This window comes from Lampris incognitus, chromosome 3 (genome assembly GCF_029633865.1).
Source record: "Lampris incognitus isolate fLamInc1 chromosome 3, fLamInc1.hap2, whole genome shotgun sequence".
Taxonomy (NCBI): domain Eukaryota; kingdom Metazoa; phylum Chordata; class Actinopteri; order Lampriformes; family Lampridae; genus Lampris; species Lampris incognitus.
The window spans coordinates 48799909-48824294 of record NC_079213.1 but is presented as its reverse complement, the minus strand read 5'-3'; positions in this window follow the sequence as shown (position 1 = coordinate 48824294).

The following is a 24386-nucleotide window of genomic DNA, read 5'->3' as shown; positions in this document are numbered from 1 at the left end:
ACATCCTTAAGAGTTACATGATTTCACCCAATGTCAATGTGTAATTTCTCCAGTTCTGATCATTGTTTAGGTTGTTGGTAGCTTGGTCCAATGCCAAAACACAGTGAAATCTCTTTATGGCTTTAAACGCGTTTTCTCCTCGAGAAAAACATGATTTCACTAAAAACGATATAGTTCAAACATGCCTGTTGTAACTGTCTGCAAACACTCAGAGCCTTAAAGTAGGGTTTTCACCAATGTGTTTTTTGGTGAGAAACCTTCTATTTCAAGGTTCTGTGCGTTATCAGACAAGTACAATATGTATTTTTTGTGTTTCTGATGAAATCCCTCCTTTTAATGCATTTTCTCACAGAAAATGAGTCTCTCGCCATGGGGAAATGGCTTTCTTGAGAAAGCATATTGTGGTCGAGAAATGGTGTTTTAAACAATAAAAACGACTCCCGGCCTTATTTAGTTCACATTTTTACTTTTGTTAACCTAGCCCGTATTCATAACGCACTAAACCTTTTTATCGCATTAAACGCCTTTTCTCGACAACAAAAGCACAATTTCATCAAAAAAAAAAAAAAACAAGAAAAATGAATCTATTCAACAAGTCTGCAACACATCCTTAAGAGTTACATGATTTCACCCAATGTCAATGTGTAATTTCTCCAGTTCTGATCATTGTTTAGGTTGTTGGTAGCTTGGTCCAATGCCAAAACACAGTGAAATCTTTTTATGGCTTTAAACGCGTTTTCTCCTCGAGAGAAACATGATTTCACTAAAAACGTTATAGTTTAAACATGCCTGTTGTACATGTCTGCAAACACTCAGAGCCTTAAAGTAGGGTTTTCACCAATGTGTTTTTTGGTGAGAAACCTTCTATTTCAAAGGTTCTGTGCGTTTTCAGACATGTTCAGTATGTATTTTTTGTGTTTTCTGATGAAAACCCTCCTTTTAATGCATTTTCTCACAGAAAATGAGTCTCTCACCATGGGAAAATGGCTTTTTTGAAAACGCATATTCTGGTCGAGAAATGGTGTTTTAAACAATAAAACGACTCCCGGCCTTATTTAGTTCACATTTTTACTTTTGGTAACCTAGCCCGTATTCATAACGCACTAAACCTTTTTATCGCATTAAACGCCTTTTCTCGACCAGAAAAGCACAATTTCATCAAAAACAAACAAAACAAGAAAAATGAATCTATTCAACAAGTCTGCAACACATCCTTAAGAGTTACATGATTTCACCCAATGTCAATGTGTAATTTCTCCAGTTCTGATCATTGTTTAGGTTGTTGGTAGCTTGTTCCAATGCCAAAACACAGTGAAATCTTTTTATGGCTTTAAACGCGTTTTCTCCTCGAGAGAAACATGATTTCACTAAAAACGTTATAGTTCAAACATGCCTGTTGTAACTGTCTGCAAACACTCAGAGCCTTAAAGTAGGGGTTTCACCAATGTGTTTTTTGGTGAGAAACCTTCTATTTCAAAGGTTCTGTGCGTTTTCAGACATGTTCAGTATGTATTTTTTGTGTTTCTGATGAAATCCCTCCTTTTAATGCATTTTCTCACTGAAAATGAGTCTCTCACCATGGGAAAATGGCTTTCTTGAAAAAGCATATTGTGGTCGAGAAATGGTGTTTTAAACAATAAAAACGACTCCCGGCCTTATTTAGTTCACATTTTTACTTTTGGTAACCTAGCCCGTATTCATAACGCACTAAACCTTTTTATCGCGTTAAACGCCTTTTCTCGACAACAAAAGCACAATTTCAGCAAAAACAAACAAAACAAGAAAAATGAATCTATTCAACAAGTCTGCAACACATCCTTAAGAGTTACATGATTTCACCCAATGTCAATGTGTAATGTCTCCAGTTCTGATCATTGTTTAGGTTGTTGGTAGCTTGGTCCAATGCCAAAACACAGTGAAATCTTTTTATGGCTTTAAACGCGTTTTCTCCTCGAGAGAAACACGATTTCACTAAAAACGTTATAGTTTAAACATGCCTGTTGTACATGTCTGCAAACATTCAGAGCCTTAAAGTAGGGTTTTCACCAATGTGTTTTTTGGTGAGAAACCTTCTATTTCAAAGGTTCTGTGCGTTTTCAGACATGTTCAGTTTGTATTTTTTGTGTTTTCTGACGAAAACCCTCCTTTTAATGCATTTTCTCACAGAAAATGAGTCTCTCACCATGGGAAAATGGCTTTCTTGAAAACGCATATTCTGGTCGAGAAATGGTGTTTTAAACAATAAAACGACTCCCGGCCTTATTTAGTTCACATTTTTACTTTTGGTAACCTAGCCCGTATTCATATCACACTAAACCTTTTTATCGCATTAAACGCCTTTTCTCGACAAGAAAGGCACAATTTCATCAAAAACAAACAAAACAAGAAAAATGAATCTATTCAACAAGTCTGCAACACATCCTTAAGAGTTACATGATTTCACCCAATGTCAATGTGTAATTTCTCCAGTTCTGATCATTGTTTAGGTTGTTGGTAGCTTGTTCCAATGCCAAAACACAGTGAAATCTTTTTATGGCTTTAAACGCGTTTTCTCCTCGAGAGAAACATGATTTCACTAAAAACGTTATAGTTCAAACATACCTGTTGTAACTGTCTGCAAACACTCAGAGCCTTAAAGTAGGGGTTTCACCAATGTGTTTTTTGGTGAGAAACCTTCTATTTCAAAGGTTCTGTGCGTTTTCAGACATGTTCAGTATGTATTTTTTGTGTTTCTGATGAAATCCCTCCTTTTAATGCATTTTCTCACTGAAAATTAGACTCTTGCCATGGCAAAATGGCTTTCTTGAAAAAGCATATTGTGGTCGAGAAATGGTGTTTTAAACAATAAAAACGACTCCCGGCCTTATTTAGTTCACATTTTTACTTTTGGTAACCTAGCCCGTATTCATAACGCACTAAACCTTTTTATCGCGTTAAACGACTTTTCTCGACAACAAAAGCACAATTTCATCAAAAACAAACAAAACAAGAAAAATGAATCTATTCAACAAGTCTGCAACACATCCTTAAGAGTTACATGATTTCACCCAATGTCAATGTGTAATTTCTCCAGTTCTGATCATTGTTTAGGTTGTTGGTAGCTTGGTCCAATGCCAAAACACAGTGAAATCTTTTTATGGTTTTAAACGCGTTTTCTCCTCGAGAGAAACATGATTTCACTAAAAACGTTATAGTTTAAACACGCCTGTTGTACATGTCTGCAAACACTCTCAGAGCCTTAAAGTAGGGTTTTCTCCAATGTGTTTTTTGGTGAGAAACCTTCTATTTCAAGGTTCTGTGCGTTTTCAGACACGTACAATATGTATTTTTTGTGTTTCTGATGAAATCCCTCCTTTTAATGCATTTTCTCACAGAAAATGAGTCTCTTGCCATGGCAAAATGGCTATCTTGAAAAAGCATATTGTGGTCGAGAAATGGTGTTTTAAACAATAAAAACGACTCCCGGCCTTATTTAGTTCACATTTTTACTTTTGTTAACCTAGCCCGTATTCATAACGCACTAAACCTTTTTATCGCGTTAAACGCCTTTTCTCGACAACAAAAGCACAATTTCATCAAAAAAAAAAAAAAAAGAAAAATGAATCTATTCAACAAGTCTGCAACACATCCTTAAGAGTTACATGATTTCACCCAATGTCAATGTGTAATTTCTCCAGTTCTGATCATTGTTTAGGTTGTTGGTAGCTTGGTCCAATGCCAAAACACAGTGAAATCTCTTTATGGCTTTAAACGCGTTTTCTCCTCGAGAGAAACATGATTTCACTAAAAACGTTATAGTTTAAACACGCCTGTTGTACATGTCTGCAAACACTCTCAGAGCCTTAAAGTAGGGTTTTCACCAATGTGTTTTTTGGTGAGAAACCTTCTATTTCAAGGTTCTGTGCGTTTTCAGACACGTACAATATGTATTTTTTGTGTTTCTGATGAAATCCCTCCTTTTAATGCATTTTCTCACAGAAAATTAGTCTCTTGCCATGGCAAAATGGCTATCTTGAAAAAGCATATTGTGGTCGAGAAATGGTGTTTTAAACAATAAAAACGACTCCCGGCCTTATTTAGTTCACATTTTTACTTTTGGTAACCTAGCCCGTATTCATAACGCACTAAACCTTTTTATCGCGTTAAACGACTTTTCTCGACAACAAAAGCACAATTTCATCAAAAACAAACAAAACAAGAAAAATGAATCTATTCAACAAGTCTGCAACACATCCTTAAGAGTTACATGATTTCACCCAATGTCAATGTGTAATTTCTCCAGTTCTGATCATTGTTTAGGTTGTTGGTAGCTTGGTCCAATGCCAAAACACAGTGAAATCTTTTTATGGCTTTAAACGCGTTTTCTCCTCGAGAGAAACATGATTTCACTAAAAACGTTATAGTTTAAACATGCCTGTTGTACATGTCTGCAAACACTCAGAGCCTTAAAGTAGGGTTTTCACCAATGTGTTTTTTGGTGAGAAACCTTCTATTTCAAAGGTTCTGTGCGTTTTCAGACATGTTCAGTATGTATTTTTTGTGTTTTCTGATGAAAACCCTCCTTTTAATGCATTTTCTCACAGAAAATGAGTCTCTCACCATGGGAAAATGGCTTTTTTGAAAACGCATATTCTGGTCGAGAAATGGTGTTTTAAACAATAAAACGACTCCCGGCCTTATTTAGTTCACATTTTTACTTTTGGTAACCTAGCCCGTATTCATAACGCACTAAACCTTTTTATCGCATTAAACGCCTTTTCTCGACAAGAAAAGCACAATTTCATCAAAAACAAACAAAACAAGAAAAATGAATCTATTCAACAAGTCTGCAACACATCCTTAAGAGTTACATGATTTCACCCAATGTCAATGTGTAATTTCTCCAGTTCTGATCATTGTTTAGGTTGTTGGTAGCTTGTTCCAATGCCAAAACACAGTGAAATCTTTTTATGGCTTTAAACGCGTTTTCTCCTCGAGAGAAACATGATTTCACTAAAAACGTTATAGTTCAAACATGCCTGTTGTAACTGTCTGCAAACACTCAGAGCCTTAAAGTAGGGGTTTCACCAATGTGTTTTTTGGTGAGAAACCTTCTATTTCAAAGGTTCTGTGCGTTTTCAGACATGTTCAGTATGTATTTTTTGTGTTTCTGATGAAATCCCTCCTTTTAATGCATTTTCTCACTGAAAATGAGTCTCTCACCATGGGAAAATGGCTTTCTTGAAAAAGCATATTGTGGTCGAGAAATGGTGTTTTAAACAATAAAAACGACTCCCGGCCTTATTTAGTTCACATTTTTACTTTTGGTAACCTAGCCCGTATTCATAACGCACTAAACCTTTTTATCGCGTTAAACGACTTTTCTCGACAACAAAAGCACAATTTCATCAAAAACAAACAAAACAAGAAAAATGAATCTATTCAACAAGTCTGCAACACATCCTTAAGAGTTACATGATTTCACCCAATGTCAATGTGTAATTTCTCCAGTTCTGATCATTGTTTAGGTTGTTGGTAGCTTGGTCCAATGCCAAAACAAAGTGAAATCTTTTTATGGCTTTAAACGCGTTTTCTCCTCGAGAGAAACATGATTTCACTAAAAACGTTATAGTTTAAACATGCCTGTTGTACATGTCTGCAAACACTCTCAGAGCCTTAAAGTAGGGTTTTCACCAATGTGTTTTTTGGTGAGAAACCTTCTATTTCAAGGTTCTGTGCGTTTTCAGACACGTACAATATGTATTTTTTGTGTTTCTGATGAAATCCCTCCTTTTAATGCATTTTCTCACAGAAAATGAGTCTCTTGCCATGGCAAAATGGCTTTCTTGAAAAAGCATATTGTGGTCAAGAAATGGTGTTTTAAACAATAAAAACGACTCCCGGCCTTATTTAGTTCACATTTTTACTTTTGGTAACCTAGCCCGTATTCATAACGCACTAAACCTTTTTATCGCGTTAAACGACTTTTCTCGACAACAAAAGCACAATTTCATCAAAAACAAACAAAACAAGAAAAATGAATTTATTCAACAAGTCTGCAACACATCCTTAAGAGTTACATGATTTCACCCAATGTCAATGTGTAATTTCTCCAGTTCTGATCATTGTTTAGGTTGTTGGTAGCTTGGTCCAATGCCAAAACACAGTGAAATCTCTTTATGGCTTTAAACGCGTTTTCTCCTCGAGAAAAACATGATTTCACTAAAAACGATATAGTTCAAACATGCCTGTTGTAACTGTCTGCAAACACTCAGAGCCTTAAAGTAGGGGTTTCACCAATGTGTTTTTTAGTGAGAAACCTTCTATTTCAAAGGTTCTGTGCGTTTTCAGACATGTTCAGTATGTATTTTTTGTGTTTCTGATGAAATCCCTCCTTTTAGTGCATTTTCTCACTGAAAATGAGTCTCTCACCATGGGAAAATGGCTTTCTTGAAAAAGCATATTGTGGTCGAGAAATGGTGTTTTAAACAATAAAAACGACTCCCGGCCTTATTTAGTTCACATTTTTACTTTTGGTAACCTAGCCCGTATTCATAACGCACTAAACCTTTTTATCGCGTTAAACGACTTTTCTCGACAACAAAAGCACAATTTCATCAAAAACAAACAAAACAAGAAAAATGAATCTATTCAACAAGTCTGCAACACATCCTTAAGAGTTACATGATTTCACCCAATGTCAATGTGTAATTTCTCCAGTTCTGATCATTGTTTAGGTTGTTGGTAGCTTGGTCCAATGCCAAAACACAGTGAAATCTTTTTATGGCTTTAAACGCGTTTTCTCCTCGAGAGAAACATGATTTCACTAAAAACGTTATAGTTTAAACATGCTTGTTGTACATGTCTGCAAACACTCAGAGCCTTAAAGTAGGGTTTTCACCAATGTGTTTTTTGGTGAGAAACCTTCTATTTCAAAGGTTCTGTGCGTTTTCAGACATGTTCAGTATGTATTTTTTGTGTTTTCTGATGAAATCCCTCCTTTTAATGCATTTTCTCACAGAAAATGAGTCTCTCACCATGGGAAAATGGCTTTTTTGAAAACGCATATTCTGGTCGAGAAATGGTGTTTTAAACAATAAAACGACTCCCGGCCTTATTTAGTTCACATTTTTACTTTTGGTAACCTAGCCCGTATTCATAACGCACTAAACCTTTTTATCGCGTTAAACGCCTTTTCTCGACAACAAAAGCACAATTTCATCAAAAACAAACAAAACAAGAAAAATGAATCTATTCAACAAGTCTGCAACACATCCTTAAGAGTTACATGATTTCACCCAATGTCAATGTGTAATTTCTCCAGTTCTGATCATTGTTTAGGTTGTTGGTAGCTTGGTCCAATGCCAAAACACAGTGAAATCTTTTTATGGCTTTAAACGCGTTTTCTCCTCGAGAGAAATATGATTTCACTAAAAACGTTATAGTTTAAACACGCCTGTTGTACATGTCTGCAAACACTCTCAGAGCCTTAAAGTAGGGTTTTCACCAATGTGTTTTTTGGTGAGAAACCTTCTATTTCAAAGGTTCTGTGCGTTTTCAGACATGTTCAGTATGTATTTTTTGTGTTTTCTGATGAAATCCCTCCTTTTAATGCATTTTCTCACAGAAAATGAGTCTCTCGCCATGGGAAAATGGCTTTCTTGAAAAAGCATATTCTGGTCGAGAAATGGTGTTTTAAACAATAAAACGACTCCCGGCCTTATTTAGTTCACATTTTTACTTTTGGTAACCTAGCCCGTATTCATAACGCACTAAACCTTTTTATCGCGTTAAACGCCTTTTCTCGACAACAAAAGCACAATTTCATCAAAAACAAACAAAACAAGAAAAATGAATCTATTCAACAAGTCTGCAACACATCCTTAAGAGTTACATGATTTCACCCAATGTCAATGTGTAATTTCTCCAGTTCTGATCATTGTTTAGGTTGTTGGTAGCTTGGTCCAATGCCAAAACACAGTGAAATCTTTTTATGGCTTTAAACGCGTTTTCTCCTCGAGAGAAATATGATTTCACTAAAAACGTTATAGTTTAAACACGCCTGTTGTACATGTCTGCAAACACTCTCAGAGCCTTAAAGTAGGGTTTTCACCAATGTGTTTTTTGGTGAGAAACCTATTTCAAGGTTCTGTGCGTTTTCAGACACGTACAATATGTATTTTTTGTGTTTCTGATGAAATCTCTCCTTTTAATGCATTTTCTCACAGAAAATGAGTCTCTTGCCATGGCAAAATGGCTATCTTGAAAAAGCATATTGTGGTCGAGAAATGGTGTTTTAAACAATAAAAACGACTCCCGGCCTTATTTAGTTCACATTTTTACTTTTGGTAACCTAGCCCGTATTCATAACGCACTAAACCTTTTTATCGCGTTAAACGACTTTTCTCGACAACAAAAGCACAATTTCATCAAAAACAAACAAAACAAGAAAAATGAATCTATTCAACAAGTCTGCAACACCTCCTTAAGAGTTACATGATTTCACCCAATGTCAATGTGTAATTTCTCCAGTTCTGATCATTGTTTAGGTTGTTGGTAGCTTGGTCCAATGCCAAAACACAGTGAAATCTCTTTATGGCTTTAAACGCGTTTTCTCCTCGAGAAAAACATGATTTCACTAAAAACGATATAGTTCAAACATGCCTGTTGTAACTGTCTGCAAACACTCAGAGCCTTAAAGTAGGGTTTTCACCAATGTGTTTTTTGGTGAGAAACCTTCTATTTCAAAGGTTCTGTGCGTTTTCAGACATGTTCAGTATGTATTTTTTGTGTTTCTGATGAAATCCCTCCTTTTAATGCATTTTCTCACTGAAAATGAGTCTCTCACCATGGGAAAATGGCTTTCTTGAAAAAGCATATTGTGGTCGAGAAATGGTGTTTTAAACAATAAAAACGACTCCCTGCCTTATTTAGTTCACATTTTTACTTTTGGTAACCTAGCCCGTATTCATAACGCACTAAACCTTTTTATCGCGTTAAACGCCTTTTCTCGACAACAAAAGCACAATTTCATCAAAAACAAACAAAACAAGAAAAATGAATCTATTCAACAAGTCTGCAACACATCCTTAAGAGTTACATGATTTCACCCAATGTCAATGTGTAATTTCTCCAGTTCTGATCATTGTTTAGGTTGTTGGTAGCTTGGTCCAATGCCAAAACACAGTGAAATCTTTTTATGGCTTTAAACGCGTTTTCTCCTCGAGAGAAACATGTTTTCACTAAAAACGTTATAGTTTAAACATGCCTGTTGTACATGTCTGCAAACACTCAGAGCCTTAAAGTAGGGTTTTCACCAATGTGTTTTTTGGTGAGAAACCTTCTATTTCAAAGGTTCTGTGCGTTTTCAGACATGTTCAGTATGTATTTTTTGTGTTTCTGATGAAATCCCTCCTTTTAATGCATTTTCTCACTGAAAATGAGTCCCTCACCATGGGAAAATGGCTTTCTTGAAAAAGCATATTGTGGTCGAGAAATGGTGTTTTAAACAATAAAAACGACTCCCTGCCTTATTTAGTTCACATTTTTACTTTTGGTAACCTAGCCCGTATTCATAACGCACTAAACCTTTTTATCGCGTTAAACGCCTTTTCTCGACAACAAAAGCACAATTTCATCAAAAACAAACAAAACAAGAAAAATGAATCTATTCAACAAGTCTGCAACACATCCTTAAGAGTTACATGATTTCACCCAATGTCAATGTGTAATTTCTCCAGTTCTGATCATTGTTTAGGTTGTTGGTAGCTTGGTCCAATGCCAAAACACAGTGAAATCTTTTTATGGCTTTAAACGCGTTTTCTCCTCGAGAGAAACATGTTTTCACTAAAAACGTTATAGTTTAAACATGCCTGTTGTACATGTCTGCAAACACTCAGAGCCTTAAAGTAGGGTTTTCACCAATGTGTTTTTTGGTGAGAAACCTTCTATTTCAAAGGTTCTGTGCGTTTTCAGACATGTTCAGTATGTATTTTTTGTGTTTCTGATGAAATCCCTCCTTTTAATGCATTTTCTCACTGAAAATGAGTCCCTCACCATGGGAAAATGGCTTTTTTGAAAACGCATATTCTGGTCGAGAAATGGTGTTTTAAACAATAAAAACGTCTCCCGGCCTTATTTAGTTCACATTTTAACTTTTGTTAACCTAGCCCGTATTCATAACGCACTAAACCTTTTTATCGCGTTAAACGCCTTTCTCGACAAGAAAAGCACAATTTCATCAAAAACAAACAAAACAAGAAAAATGAATCTATTCAACAAGTCTGCAACACATCCTTAAGAGTTACATGATTTCACCCAATGTCAATGTGTAATTTCTCCAGTTCTGATCATTGTTTAGGTTGTTGGTAGCTTGGTCCAATGCCAAAACACAGTGAAATCTTTTTATGGCTTTAAACGCGTTTTCTCCTCGAGAGAAACATGATTTCACTAAAAACGTTATAGTTTAAACACACCTGTTGTACATGTCTGCAAACACTCTCAGAGCCTTAAAGTAGGGTTTTCACCAATGTGTTTTTTGGTGAGAAACCTTCTATTTCAAGGTTCTGTGCGTTTTCAGACACGTACAATATGTATTTTTGTGTTTCTGATGAAATCCCTCCTTTTAATGCATTTCCTCACAGAAAATTAGTCTCTTGCCATGGCAAAATGGCTTTCTTGAAAAAGCATATTGTGGTCGAGAAATGGTGTTTTAAACAATAAAAACGACTCCCGGCCTTATTTAGTTCACATTTTTACTTTTGGTAACCTAGCCCGTATTCATAACGCACTAAACCTTTTTATCGCGTTAAACGACTTTTCTCGACAACAAAAGCACAATTTCATCAAAAACAAACAAAACAAGAAAAATGAATCTATTCAACAAGTCTGCAACACATCCTTAAGAGTTACATGATTTCACCCAATGTCAATGTGTAATTTCTCCAGTTCTGATCATTGTTTAGGTTGTTGGTAGCTTGGTCCAATGCCAAAACACAGTGAAATCTCTTTATGGCTTTAAACGCGTTTTCTCCTCGAGAAAAACATGATTTCACTAAAAACGATATAGTTCAAACATGCCTGTTGTAACTGTCTGCAAACACTCAGAGCCTTAAAGTAGGGGTTTCACCAATGTGTTTTTTGGTGAGAAACCTTCTATTTCAAAGGTTCTGTGCGTTTTCAGACATGTTCAGTATGTATTTTTTGTGTTTCTGATGAAATCCCTCCTTTTAATGCATTTTCTCACTGAAAATGAGTCTCTCACCATGGGAAAATGGCTTTCTTGAAAAAGCATATTGTGGTCGAGAAATGGTGTTTTAAACAATAAAAACGACTCCCGGCCTTATTTAGTTCACATTTTTACTTTTGGTAACCTAGCCCGTATTCATAACGCACTAAACCTTTTTATCGCGTTAAACGCCTTTTCTCGACAACAAAAGCACAATTTCATCAAAAACAAACAAAACAAGAAAAATGAATCTATTCAACAAGTCTGCAACACATCCTTAAGAGTTACATGATTTCACCCAATGTCAATGTGTAATTTCTCCAGTTCTGATCATTGTTTAGGTTGTTGGTAGCTTGGTCCAATGCCAAAACACAGTGAAATCTTTTTATGGCTTTAAACGCGTTTTCTCCTCGAGAGAAACATGATTTCACTAAAAACGTTATAGTTTAAACACGCCTGTTGTACATGTCTGCAAACACTCTCAGAGCCTTAAAGTAGGGTTTTCACCAATGTGTTTTTTGGTGAGAAACCTTCTATTTCAAGGTTCTGTGCGTTTTCAGACATGTTCAGTATGTATTTTTTGTGTTTCTGATGAAATCCCTCCTTTTAATGCATTTTCTCACAGAAAATGCGTCTCTTGCCATGGCAAAATGGCTATCTTGAAAAAGCATATTGTGGTCGAGAAATGGTGTTTTAAACAATAAAAACGACTCCCGGCCTTATTTAGTTCACATTTTTACTTTTGGTAACCTAGCCCGTATTCATAACGCACTAAACCTTTTTATCACGTTAAACGCCTTTTCTCGACAACAAAAGCACAATTTCATCAAAAACAAACAAAACAAGAAAAATGAATCTATTCAACAAGTCTGCAACACATCCTTAAGAGTTACATGATTTCACCCAATGTCAATGTGTAATTTCTCCAGTTCTGATCATTGTTTAGGTTGTTGGTAGCTTGGTCCAATGCCAAAACACAGTGAAATCTTTTTATGGCTTTAAACGCGTTTTCTCCTCGAGAGAAACATGATTTCACTAAAAACGTTATAGTTTAAACACGCCTGTTGTACATGTCTGCAAACACTCTCAGAGCCTTAAAGTAGGGTTTTCACCAATGTGTTTTTTGGTGAGAAACCTTCTATTTCAAGGTTCTGTGCGTTTTCAGACACGTACAATATGTATTTTTTGTGTTTCTGATGAAATCCCTCCTTTTAATGCATTTTCTCACAGAAAATTAGTCTCTTGCCATGGCAAAATGGCTTTCTTGAAAAAGCATATTGTGGTCTAGAAATGGTGTTTTAAACAATAAAAACGACTCCCGGCCTTATTTAGTTCACATTTTTACTTTTGTTAACCTAGCCCGTATTCATAACGCACCAAACCTTTTTATCGCGTTAAACGCCTTTTCTCGACAACAAAAGCACAATTTCATCAAAAACAAACAAAACAAGAAAAATGAATCTATTCAACAAGTCTGCAACACATCCTTAAGAGTTACATGATTTCACCCAATGTCAATGTGTAATGTCTCCAGTTCTGATCATTGTTTAGGTTGTTGGTAGCTTGGTCCAATGCCAAAACACAGTGAAATCTTTTTATGGCTTTAAACGCGTTTTCTCCTCGAGAGAAACATGTTTTCACTAAAAACGTTATAGTTTAAACATGCCTGTTGTACATGTCTGCAAACACTCAGAGCCTTAAAGTAGGGTTTTCACCAATGTGTTTTTTGGTGAGAAACCTTCTATTTCAAAGGTTCTGTGCGTTTTCAGACATGTTCAGTATGTATTTTTTGTGTTTTCTGATGAAAACCCTCCTTTTAATGCATTTTCTCGCAGAAAATGAGTCTCTCACCATGGGAAAATGGCTTTTTTGAAAACGCATATTCTGGTCGAGAAATGGTGTTTTAAACAATAAAACGACTCCCGGCCTTATTTAGTTCACATTTTTACTTTTGGTAACCTAGCCCGTATTCATAACGCACTAACCCTTTTTATCGCATTAAACGCCTTTTCTCGACAAGAAAAGCACAATTTCATCAAAAACAAACAAAACAAGAAAAATGAATCTATTCAACAAGTCTGCAACACATCCTTAAGAGTTACATGATTTCACCCAATGTCAATGTGTAATTTCTCCAGTTCTGATCATTGTTTAGGTTGTTGGTAGCTTGTTCCAATGCCAAAACACAGTGAAATCTTTTTATGGCTTTAAACGCGTTTTCTCCTCGAGAGAAACATGATTTCACTAAAAACGTTATAGTTCAAACATGCCTGTTGTAACTGTCTGCAAACACTCAGAGCCTTAAAGTAGGGGTTTCACCAATGTGTTTTTTGGTGAGAAACCTTCTATTTCAAAGGTTCTGTGCGTTTTCAGACATGTTCAGTATGTATTTTTTGTGTTTCTGATGAAATCCCTCCTTTTAATGCATTTTCTCACTGAAAATGAGTCTCTCACCATGGGAAAATGGCTTTCTTGAAAAAGCATATTGTGGTCGAGAAATGGTGTTTTAAACAATAAAAACGACTCCCGGCCTTATTTAGTTCACATTTTTACTTTTGGTAACCTAGCCCGTATTCATAACGCACTAAACCTTTTTATCGCGTTAAACGCCTTTTCTCGACAAGAAAAGCACAATTTCATCAAAAACAAACAAAACAAGAAAAATGAATCTATTCAACAAGTCTGCAACACATCCTTAAGAGTTACATGATTTCACCCAATGTCAATGTGTAATTTCTCCAGTTCTGATCATTGTTTAGGTTGTTGGTAGCTTGGTCCAATGCCAAAACACAGTGAAATCTTTTTATGGCTTTAAACGCGTTTTCTCCTCGAGAGAAACATGATTTCACTAAAAACGTTATAGTTTAAACACGCCTGTTGTACATGTCTGCAAACACTCTCAGAGCCTTAAAGTAGGGTTTTCACCAATGTGTTTTTTGGTGAGAAACCTTCTATTTCAAGGTTCTGTGCGTTTTCAGACACGTACAATATGTATTTTTTGTGTTTCTGATGAAATCCCTCCTTTTAATGCATTTTCTCACAGAAAATTAGTCTCTTGCCATGGCAAAATGGCTTTCTTGAAAAAGCATATTGTGGTCGAGCAATGGTGTTTTAAACAATAAAAACGACTCCCGGCCTTATTTAGTTCACATTTTTACTTTTGGTAACCTAGCCCGTATTCATAACGCACTAAACCTTTTTATCGCGTTAAACGCCTTTTCTCGACAACAAAAGCACAATTTCATCAAAAACAAACAAAACAAGAAAAATGAATCTATTCAACAAGTCTGCAACACATCCTTAAGAGTTACATGATTTCACCCAATGTCAATGTGTAATTTCTCCAGTTCTGATCATTGTTTAGGTTGTTGGTAGCTTGGTCCAATGCCAAAACACAGTGAAATCTTTTTATGGCTTTAAACGCGTTTTCTCCTCGAGAGAAACATGATTTCACTAAAAACGTTATAGTTTAAACATGCCTGTTGTACATGTCTGCAAACACTCAGAGCCTTAAAGTAGGGTTTTCACCAATGTGTTTTTTGGTGAGAAACCTTCTATTTCAAAGGTTCTGTGCGTTTTCAGACATGTTCAGTATGTATTTTTTGTGTTTCTGATGAAATCCCTCCTTTTAATGCATTTTCTCACAGAAAATGAGTCTCTCACCATGGGAAAATGGCTTTTTTGAAAACGCATATTCTGGTCGAGAAATGGTGTTTTAAACAATAAAAACGTCTCCCGGCCTTATTTAGTTCACATTTTAACTTTTGTTAACCTAGCCCGTATTCATAACGCACTAAACCTTTTTATCGCGTTAAACGCCTTTCTCGACAAGAAAAGCACAATTTCATCAAAAACAAACAAAACAAGAAAAATGAATCTATTCAACAAGTCTGCAACACATCCTTAAGAGTTACATGATTTCACCCAATGTCAATGTGTAATTTTTCCAGTTCTGATCATTGTTTAGGTTGTTGGTAGCTTGGTCCAATGCCAAAACACAGTGAAATCTTTTTATGGCTTTAAACGCGTTTTCTCCTCGAGAGAAACATGTTTTCACTAAAAACGTTATAGTTTAAACATGCCTGTTGTACATGTCTGCAAACACTCAGAGCCTTAAAGTAGGGTTTTCACCAATGTGTTTTTTGGTGAGAAACCTTCTATTTCAAAGGTTCTGTGCGTTTTCAGACATGTTCAGTATGTATTTTTTGTGTTTCTGATGAAATCCCTCCTTTTAATGCATTTTCTCACAGAAAATTAGTCTCTCACCATGGGAAAATGGCTTTCTTGAAAAAGCATATTGTGGTCGAGAAATGGTGTTTTAAACAATAAAAACGACTCCCGGCCTTATTTAGTTCACATTTTTACTTTTGGTAACCTAGCCCGTATTCATAACGCACTAAACCTTTTTATCGCGTTAAACGCCTTTTCTCGACAACAAAAGCACAATTTCATCAAAAACAAACAAAACAAGAAAAATGAATCTATTCAACAAGTCTGCAACACATCCTTAAGAGTTACATGATTTCACCCAATGTCAATGTGTAATTTCTCCAGTTCTGATCATTGTTTAGGTTGTTGGTAGCTTGGTCCAATGCCAAAACACAGTGAAATCTTTTTATGGCTTTAAACGCGTTTTCTCCTCGAGAGAAACATGTTTTCACTAAAAACGTTATAGTTTAAACATGCCTGTTGTACATGTCTGCAAACACTCAGAGCCTTAAAGTAGGGTTTTCACCAATGTGTTTTTTGGTGAGAAACCTTCTATTTCAAAGGTTCTGTGCGTTTTCAGACATGTTCAGTATGTATTTTTTGTGTTTCTGATGAAATCCCTCCTTTTAATGCATTTTCTCACAGAAAATGAGTCCCTCACCATGGGAAAATGGCTTTTTTGAAAACGCATATTCTGGTCGAGAAATGGTGTTTTAAACAATAAAAACGTCTCCCGGCCTTATTTAGTTCACATTTTAACTTTTGTTAACCTAGCCCGTATTCATAACGCACTAAACCTTTTTATCGCGTTAAACGCCTTTCTCGACAAGAAAAGCACAATTTCATCAAAAACAAACAAAACAAGAAAAATGAATCTATTCAACAAGTCTGCAACACATCCTTAAGAGTTACATGATTTCACCCAATGTCAATGTGTAATTTCTCCAGTTCTGATCATTGTTTAGGTTGTTGGTAGCTTGGTCCAATGCCAAAACACAGTGAAATCTTTTTATGGCTTTAAACGCGTTTTCTCCTCGAGAGAAACATGTTTTCACTAAAAACGTTATAGTTTAAACATGCCTGTTGTACATGTCTGCAAACACTCAGAGCCTTAAAGTAGGGTTTTCACCAATGTGTTTTTTGGTGAGAAACCTTCTATTTCAAAGGTTCTGTGCGTTTTCAGACATGTTCAGTATGTATTTTTTGTGTTTCTGATGAAATCCCTCCTTTTAATGCATTTTCTCACAGAAAATGAGTCTCTCACCATGGGAAAATGGCTTTTTTGAAAACGCATATTCTGGTCGAGAAATGGTGTTTTAAACAATAAAAACGTCTCCCGGCCTTATTTAGTTCACATTTTAACTTTTGGTAACCTAGCCCGTATTCATAACGCACTAAACCTTTTTATCGCGTTAAACGCCTTTCTCGACAAGAAAAGCACAATTTCATCAAAAACAAACAAAACAAGAAAAATGAATCTATTCAACAAGTCTGCAACACATCCTTAAGAGTTACATGATTTCACCCAATGTCAATGTGTAATTTCTCCAGTTCTGATCATTGTTTAGGTTGTTGGTAGCTTGGTCCAATGCCAAAACACAGTGAAATCTTTTTATGGCTTTAAACGCGTTTTCTCCTCGAGAGAAACATGTTTTCACTAAAAACGTTATAGTTTAAACATGCCTGTTGTACATGTCTGCAAACACTCAGAGCCTTAAAGTAGGGTTTTCACCAATGTGTTTTTTGGTGAGAAACCTTCTATTTCAAAGGTTCTGTGCGTTTTCAGACATGTTCAGTATGTATTTTTTGTGTTTCTGATGAAATCCCTCCTTTTAATGCATTTTCTCACAGAAAATTAGTCTCTCACCATGGGAAAATGGCTTTCTTGAAAAAGCATATTGTGGTCGAGAAATGGTGTTTTAAACAATAAAAACGACTCCCGGCCTTATTTAGTTCACATTTTTACTTTTGGTAACCTAGCCCGTATTCATAACGCACTAAACCTTTTTATCGCGTTAAACGCCTTTTCTCGACAACAAAAGCACAATTTCATCAAAAACAAACAAAACAAGAAAAATGAATATATTCAACAAGTCTGCAACACCTCCTTAAGAGTTACATGATTTCACCCAATGTCAATGTGTAATTTCTCCAGTTCTGATCATTGTTTAGGTTGTTGGTAGCTTGGTCCAATGCCAAAACACAGTGAAATCTTTTTATGGCTTTAAACGCGTTTTCTCCTCGAGAGAAACATGTTTTCACTAAAAACGTTATAGTTTAAACATGCCTGTTGTACATGTCTGCAAACACTCAGAGCCTTAATGTAGGGTTTTCACCAATGTGTTTTTTGGTGAGAAACCTTCTATTTCAAAGGTTCTGTGCGTTTTCAGACATGTTCAGTATGTATTTTTTGTGTTTCTGATGAAATCCCTCCTTTTAATGCATTTTCTCACAAAAAATGAGTCCCTCACCATGGGAAAATGGCTTTTTTGAAAACGCATATTCTGGTCGAGAAATGGTGTTTTAAACAATAAAAACGTCTCCCGGCCTTATTTAGTTCACATTTTAACTTTTGTTAACCTAGCCCGTATTCATAACGCACTAAACCTTTTTATCGCGTTAAACGCCTTTCTCGACAAGAAAAGCACAATTTCATCAAAAACAAACAAAACAAGAAAAATGAATCTATTCAACAAGTCTGCAACACATCCTTAAGAGTTACATGATTTCACCCAATGTCAATGTGTAATTTCTCCAGTTCTGATCATTGTTTAGGTTGTTGGTAGCTTGGTCCAATGCCAAAACACAGTGAAATCTTTTTATGGCTTTAAACGCGTTTTCTCCTCGAGAGAAACATGATTTCACTAAAAACGTTATAGTTTAAACACACCTGTTGTACATGTCTGCAAACACTCTCAGAGCCTTAAAGTAGGGTTTTCACCAATGTGTTTTTTGGTGAGAAACCTTCTATTTCAAGGTTCTGTGCGTTTTCAGACACGTACAATATGTATTTTTTGTGTTTCTGATGAAATCCCTCCTTTTAATGCATTTTCTCACAGAAAATTAGTCTCTTGCCATGGCAAAATGGCTTTCTTGAAAAAGCATATTGTGGTCGAGAAATGGTGTTTTAAACAATAAAAACGACTCCCGGCCTTATTTAGTTCACATTTTTACTTTTGGTAACCTAGCCCGTATTCATAACGCACTAAACCTTTTTATCGCGTTAAACGACTTTTCTCGACAACAAAAGCACAATTTCATCAAAAACAAACAAAACAAGAAAAATGAATCTATTCAACAAGTCTGCAACACCTTCTTAAGAGTTACATGATTTCACCCAATGTCAATGTGTAATTTCTCCAGTTCTGATCATTGTTTAGGTTGTTGGTAGCTTGGTCCAATGCCAAAACACAGTGAAATCTCTTTATGGCTTTAAACGCGTTTTCTCCTCGAGAAAAACATGATTTCACTAAAAACGATATAGTTCAAACATGCCTGTTGTAACTTTCTGCAAACACTCAGAGCCTTAAAGTAGGGTTTTCACCAATGTGTTTTTTGGTGAGAAACCTTCTATTTCAAAGGTTCTGTGCGTTTTCAGACATGTTCAGTATGTATTTTTGTGTTTCTGATGAAATCCCTCCTTTTAATGCATTTTCTCACTGAAAATGAGTCTCTCACCATGGGAAAATGGCTTTCTTGAAAAAGCATATTGTGGTCGAGAAATGGTGTTTTAAACAATAAAAACGACTCCCTGCCTTATTTAGTTCACATTTTTACTTTTGGTAACCTAGCCCGTATTCATAACGCACTAAACCTTTTTATCGCGTTAAACGCCTTTTCTCGACAACAAAAGCACAATTTCATCAAAAACAAACAAAACAAGAAAAATGAATCTATTCAACAAGTCTGCAACACATCCTTAAGAGTTACATGATTTCACCCAATGTCAATGTGTAATTTCTCCAGTTCTGATCATTGTTTAGGTTGTTGGTAGCTTGGTCCAATGCCAAAACACAGTGAAATCTTTTTATGGCTTTAAACGCGTTTTCTCCTCGAGAGAAACATGATTTCACTAAAAACGTTATAGTTTAAACATGCCTGTTGTACATGTCTGCAAACACTCTCAGAGCCTTAAAGTAGGGTTTTCACCAATGTGTTTTTTGGTGAGAAACCTTCTATTTCAAAGGTTCTGTGCGTTTTCAGACACGTACAATATGTATTTTTTGTGTTTCTGATGAAATCCCTCCTTTTAATGCATTTTCTCACAGAAAATTAGTCTCTTGCCATGGCAAAATGGCTTTCTTGAAAAAGCATATTGTGGTCGAGAAATGGTGTTTTAAACAATAAAAACGACTCCCGGCCTTATTTAGTTCACATTTTTACTTTTGGTAACCTAGCCCGTATTCATAACGCACTAAACCTTTTTATCGCGTTAAACGCCTTTTCTCGACAACAAAAGCACAATTTCATCAAAAACAAACAAAACAAGAAAAATGAATCTATTCAACAAGTCTGCAACACATCCTTAAGAGTTACATGATTTCACCCAATGTCAATGTGTAATTTCTCCAGTTCTGATCATTGTTTAGGTTGTTGGTAGCTTGGTCCAATGCCAAAACACAGTGAAATCTTTTTATGGCTTTAAACGCGTTTTCTCCTCGAGAGAAACATGATTTCACTAAAAACGTTATAGTTTAAACATGCCTGTTGTACATGTCTGCAAACACTCAGAGCCTTAAAGTAGGGTTTTCACCAATGTGTTTTTTGGTGAGAAACCTTCTATTTCAAAGGTTCTGTGCGTTTTCAGACATGTTCAGTATGTATTTTTTGTGTTTTCTGATGAAATCCCTCCTTTTAATGCATTTTCTCACAGAAAATGAGTCTCTCACCATGGGAAAATGGCTTTTTTGAAAACGCATATTCTGGTCGAGAAATGGTGTTTTAAACAATAAAACGACTCCCGGCCTTATTTAGTTCACATTTTTACTTTTGGTAACCTAGCCCGTATTCATAACGCACTAAACCTTTTTATCGCGTTAAACGACTTTTCTCGACAACAAAAGCACAATTTCATCAAAAACAAACAAAACAAGAAAAATGAATCTATTCAACAAGTCTGCAACACATCCTTAAGAGTTACATGATTTCACCCAATGTCAATGTGTAATTTCTCCAGTTCTGATCATTGTTTAGGTTGTTGGTAGCTTGGTCCAATGCCAAAACACAGTGAAATCTTTTTATGGCTTTAAACGCGTTTTCTCCTCGAGAGAAACATGATTTCACTAAAAACGTTATAGTTTAAACATGCCTGTTGTACATGTCTGCAAACACTCTCAGAGCCTTAAAGTAGGGTTTTCACCAATGTGTTTTTTGGTGAGAAACCTTCTATTTCAAGGTTCTGTGCGTTTTCAGACACGTACAATATGTATTTTTTGTGTTTCTGATGAAATCCCTCCTTTTAATGCATTTTCTCACAGAAAATTAGACTATTGCCATGGCAAAATGGCTTTCTTGAAAAAGCATATTGTGGTCGAGAAATGGTGTTTTAAACAATAAAAACGACTCCCGGCCTTATTTAGTTCACATTTTTACTTTTGGTAACCTAGCCCGTATTCATAACGCACTAAACCTTTTTATCGCGTTAAACGACTTTTCTCGACAACAAAAGCACAATTTCATCAAAAACAAACAAAACAAGAAAAATGAATCTATTCAACAAGTCTGCAACACATCCTTAAGAGTTACATGATTTCACCCAATGTCAATGTGTAATTTCTCCAGATCTGATCATTGTTTAGGTTGTTGGTAGCTTGGTCCAATGCCAAAACACAGTGAAATCTTTTTATGGCTTTAAACGCGTTTTCTCCTCGAGAGAAACATGATTTCACTAAAAACGTTATAGTTTAAACATGCCTGTTGTACATGTCTGCAAACACTCTCAGAGCCTTAAAGTAGGGTTTTCACCAATGTGTTTTTTGGTGAGAAACCTTCTATTTCAAGGTTCTGTGCGTTTTCAGACACGTACAATATGTATTTTTTGTGTTTCTGATGAAATCCCTCCTTTTAATGCATTTTCTCACAGAAAATGAGTCTCTCACCATGGCAAAATGGCTTTCTTGAAAAAGCATATTGTGGTCAAGAAATGGTGTTTTAAACAATAAAAACGACTCCCGGCCTTATTTAGTTCACATTTTTACTTTTGGTAACCTAGCCCGTATTCATAACGCACTAAACCTTTTTATCGCGTTAAACGACTTTTCTCGACAACAAAAGCACAATTTCATCAAAAACAAACAAAACAAGAAAAATGAATATATTCAACAAGTCTGCAACACATCCTTAAGAGTTACATGATTTCACCCAATGTCAATGTGTAATTTCTCCAGTTCTGATCATTGTTTAGGTTGTTGGTAGCTTGGTCCAATGCCAAAACACAGTGAAATCTCTTTATGGCTTTAAACGCGTTTTCTCCTCGAGAAAAACATGATTTCACTAAAAACGTTATAGTTCAAACATGCCTGTTGTAACTGTCTGCAAACACACTCAGAGCCTTAAAGTAGGGTTTTCACCAATGTGTTTTTTTGGTGAGAAACCTTCTATTTCAAGGTTCTGTGCGTTATCAGACATGTTCAGTATGTATTTTTTGTGTTTCTGATGAAATCCCTCCTTTTAATGCATTTTCTCACAGAAAATTAGTCTCTCGCCATGGGGAAATGGCTTTCTTGAGAAAGCATATTGTGGTCGAGAAATGGTGTTTTAAACAATAAAAACGACTCCCGGCCTTATTTAGTTCACATTTTTACTTTTGTTAACCTAGCCCGTATTCATAACGCACTAAACATTTTTATCGCGTTAAACGCCTTTTCTCGACAACAAAAGCACAATTTCATCAAAAACAAACAAAACAAGAAAAATGAATCTATTCAACAAGTCTGCAACACATCCTTAAGAGTTACATGATTTCACCCAATGTCAATGTGTAATTTCTCCAGTTCTGATCATTGTTTAGGTTGTTGGTAGCTTGGTCCAATGCCAAAACACAGTGAAATCTTTTTATGGCTTTAAACGCGTTTTCTCCTCGAGAGAAACATGATTTCACTAAAAACGTTATAGTTTAAACACGCCTGTTGTACATGTCTGCAAACACTCAGAGCCTTAAAGTAGGGTTTTCACCAATGTGTTTTTTGGTGAGAAACCTTCTATTTCAAAGGTTCTGTGCGTTTTCAGACATGTTCAGTATGTATTTTTTGTGTTTCTGATGAAATCCCTCCTTTTAATGCATTTTTTCACAGAAAATTAGTCTCTCACCATGGGAAAATGGCTTTCTTGAAAAAGCATATTGTGGTCGAGAAATGGTGTTTTAAACAATAAAAACGACTCCCGGCCTTATTTAGTTCACATTTTTACTTTTGGTAACCTAGCCCGTATTCATAACGCACTAAACCTTTTTATCGCGTTAAACGCCTTTTCTCGACAACAAAAGCACAATTTCATCAAAAACAAACAAAACAAGAAAAATGAATCTATTCAACAAGTCTGCAACACATCCTTAAGAGTTACATGATTTCACCCAATGTCAATGTGTAATTTCTCCAGTTCTGATCATTGTTTAGGTTGTTGGTAGCTTGGTCCAATGCCAAAACACAGTGAAATCTTTTTATGGCTTTAAACGCGTTTTCTCCTCGAGAGAAACATGTTTTCACTAAAAACGTTATAGTTTAAACATGCCTGTTGTACATGTCTGCAAACACTCAGAGCCTTAAAGTAGGGTTTTCACCAATGTGTTTTTTGGTGAGAAACCTTCTATTTCAAAGGTTCTGTGCGTTTTCAGACATGTTCAGTATGTATTTTTTGTGTTTCTGATGAAATCCCTCCTTTTAATTCATTTTCTCACAGAAAATGAGTCCCTCACCATGGGAAAATGGCTTTTTTGAAAACGCATATTCTGGTCGAGAAATGGTGTTTTAAACAATAAAAACGTCTCCCGGCCTTATTTAGTTCACATTTTAACTTTTGTTAACCTAGCCCGTATTCATAACGCACTAAACCTTTTTATCGCGTTAAACTCCTTTCTCGACAAGAAAAGCACAATTTCATCAAAAACAAACAAAACAAGAAAAAAGAATCTATTCAACAAGTCTGCAACACATCCTTAAGAGTTACATGATTTCACCCAATGTCAATGTGTAATTTCTCCAGTTCTGATCATTGTTTAGGTTGTTGGTAGCTTGGTCCAATGCCAAAACACAGTGAAATCTTTTTATGGCTTTAAACGCGTTTTCTCCTCGAGAGAAACATGATTTCACTAAAAACGTTATAGTTTAAACACACCTGTTGTACATGTCTGCAAACACTCTCAGAGCCTTAAAGTAGGGTTTTCACCAATGTGTTTTTTGGTGAGAAACCTTCTATTTCAAGGTTCCGTGTGTTTTCAGACACGTACAATATGTATTTTTTGTGTTTCTGATGAAATCCCTCCTTTTAATGCATTTTCTCACAGAAAATTAGTCTCTTGCCATGGCAAAATGGCTTTCTTGAAAAAGCATATTGTGGTCGAGAAATGGTGTTTTAAACAATAAAAACGACTCCCGGCCTTATTTAGTTCACATTTTTACTTTTGGTAACCTAGCCCGTATTCATAACGCACTAAACCTTTTTATCGCGTTAAACGACTTTTCTCGACAACAAAAGCACAATTTCATCAAAAACAAACAAAACAAGAAAAATGAATATATTCAACAAGTCTGCAACACATCCTTAAGAGTTACATGATTTCACCCAATGTCAATGTGTAATTTCTCCAGTTCTGATCATTGTTTAGGTTGTTGGTAGCTTGGTCCAATGCCAAAACACAGTGAAATCTCTTTATGGCTTTAAACGCGTTTTCTCCTCGAGAAAAACATGATTTCACTAAAAACGATATAGTTCAAACATGCCTGTTGTAACTGTCTGCAAACACTCAGAGCCTTAA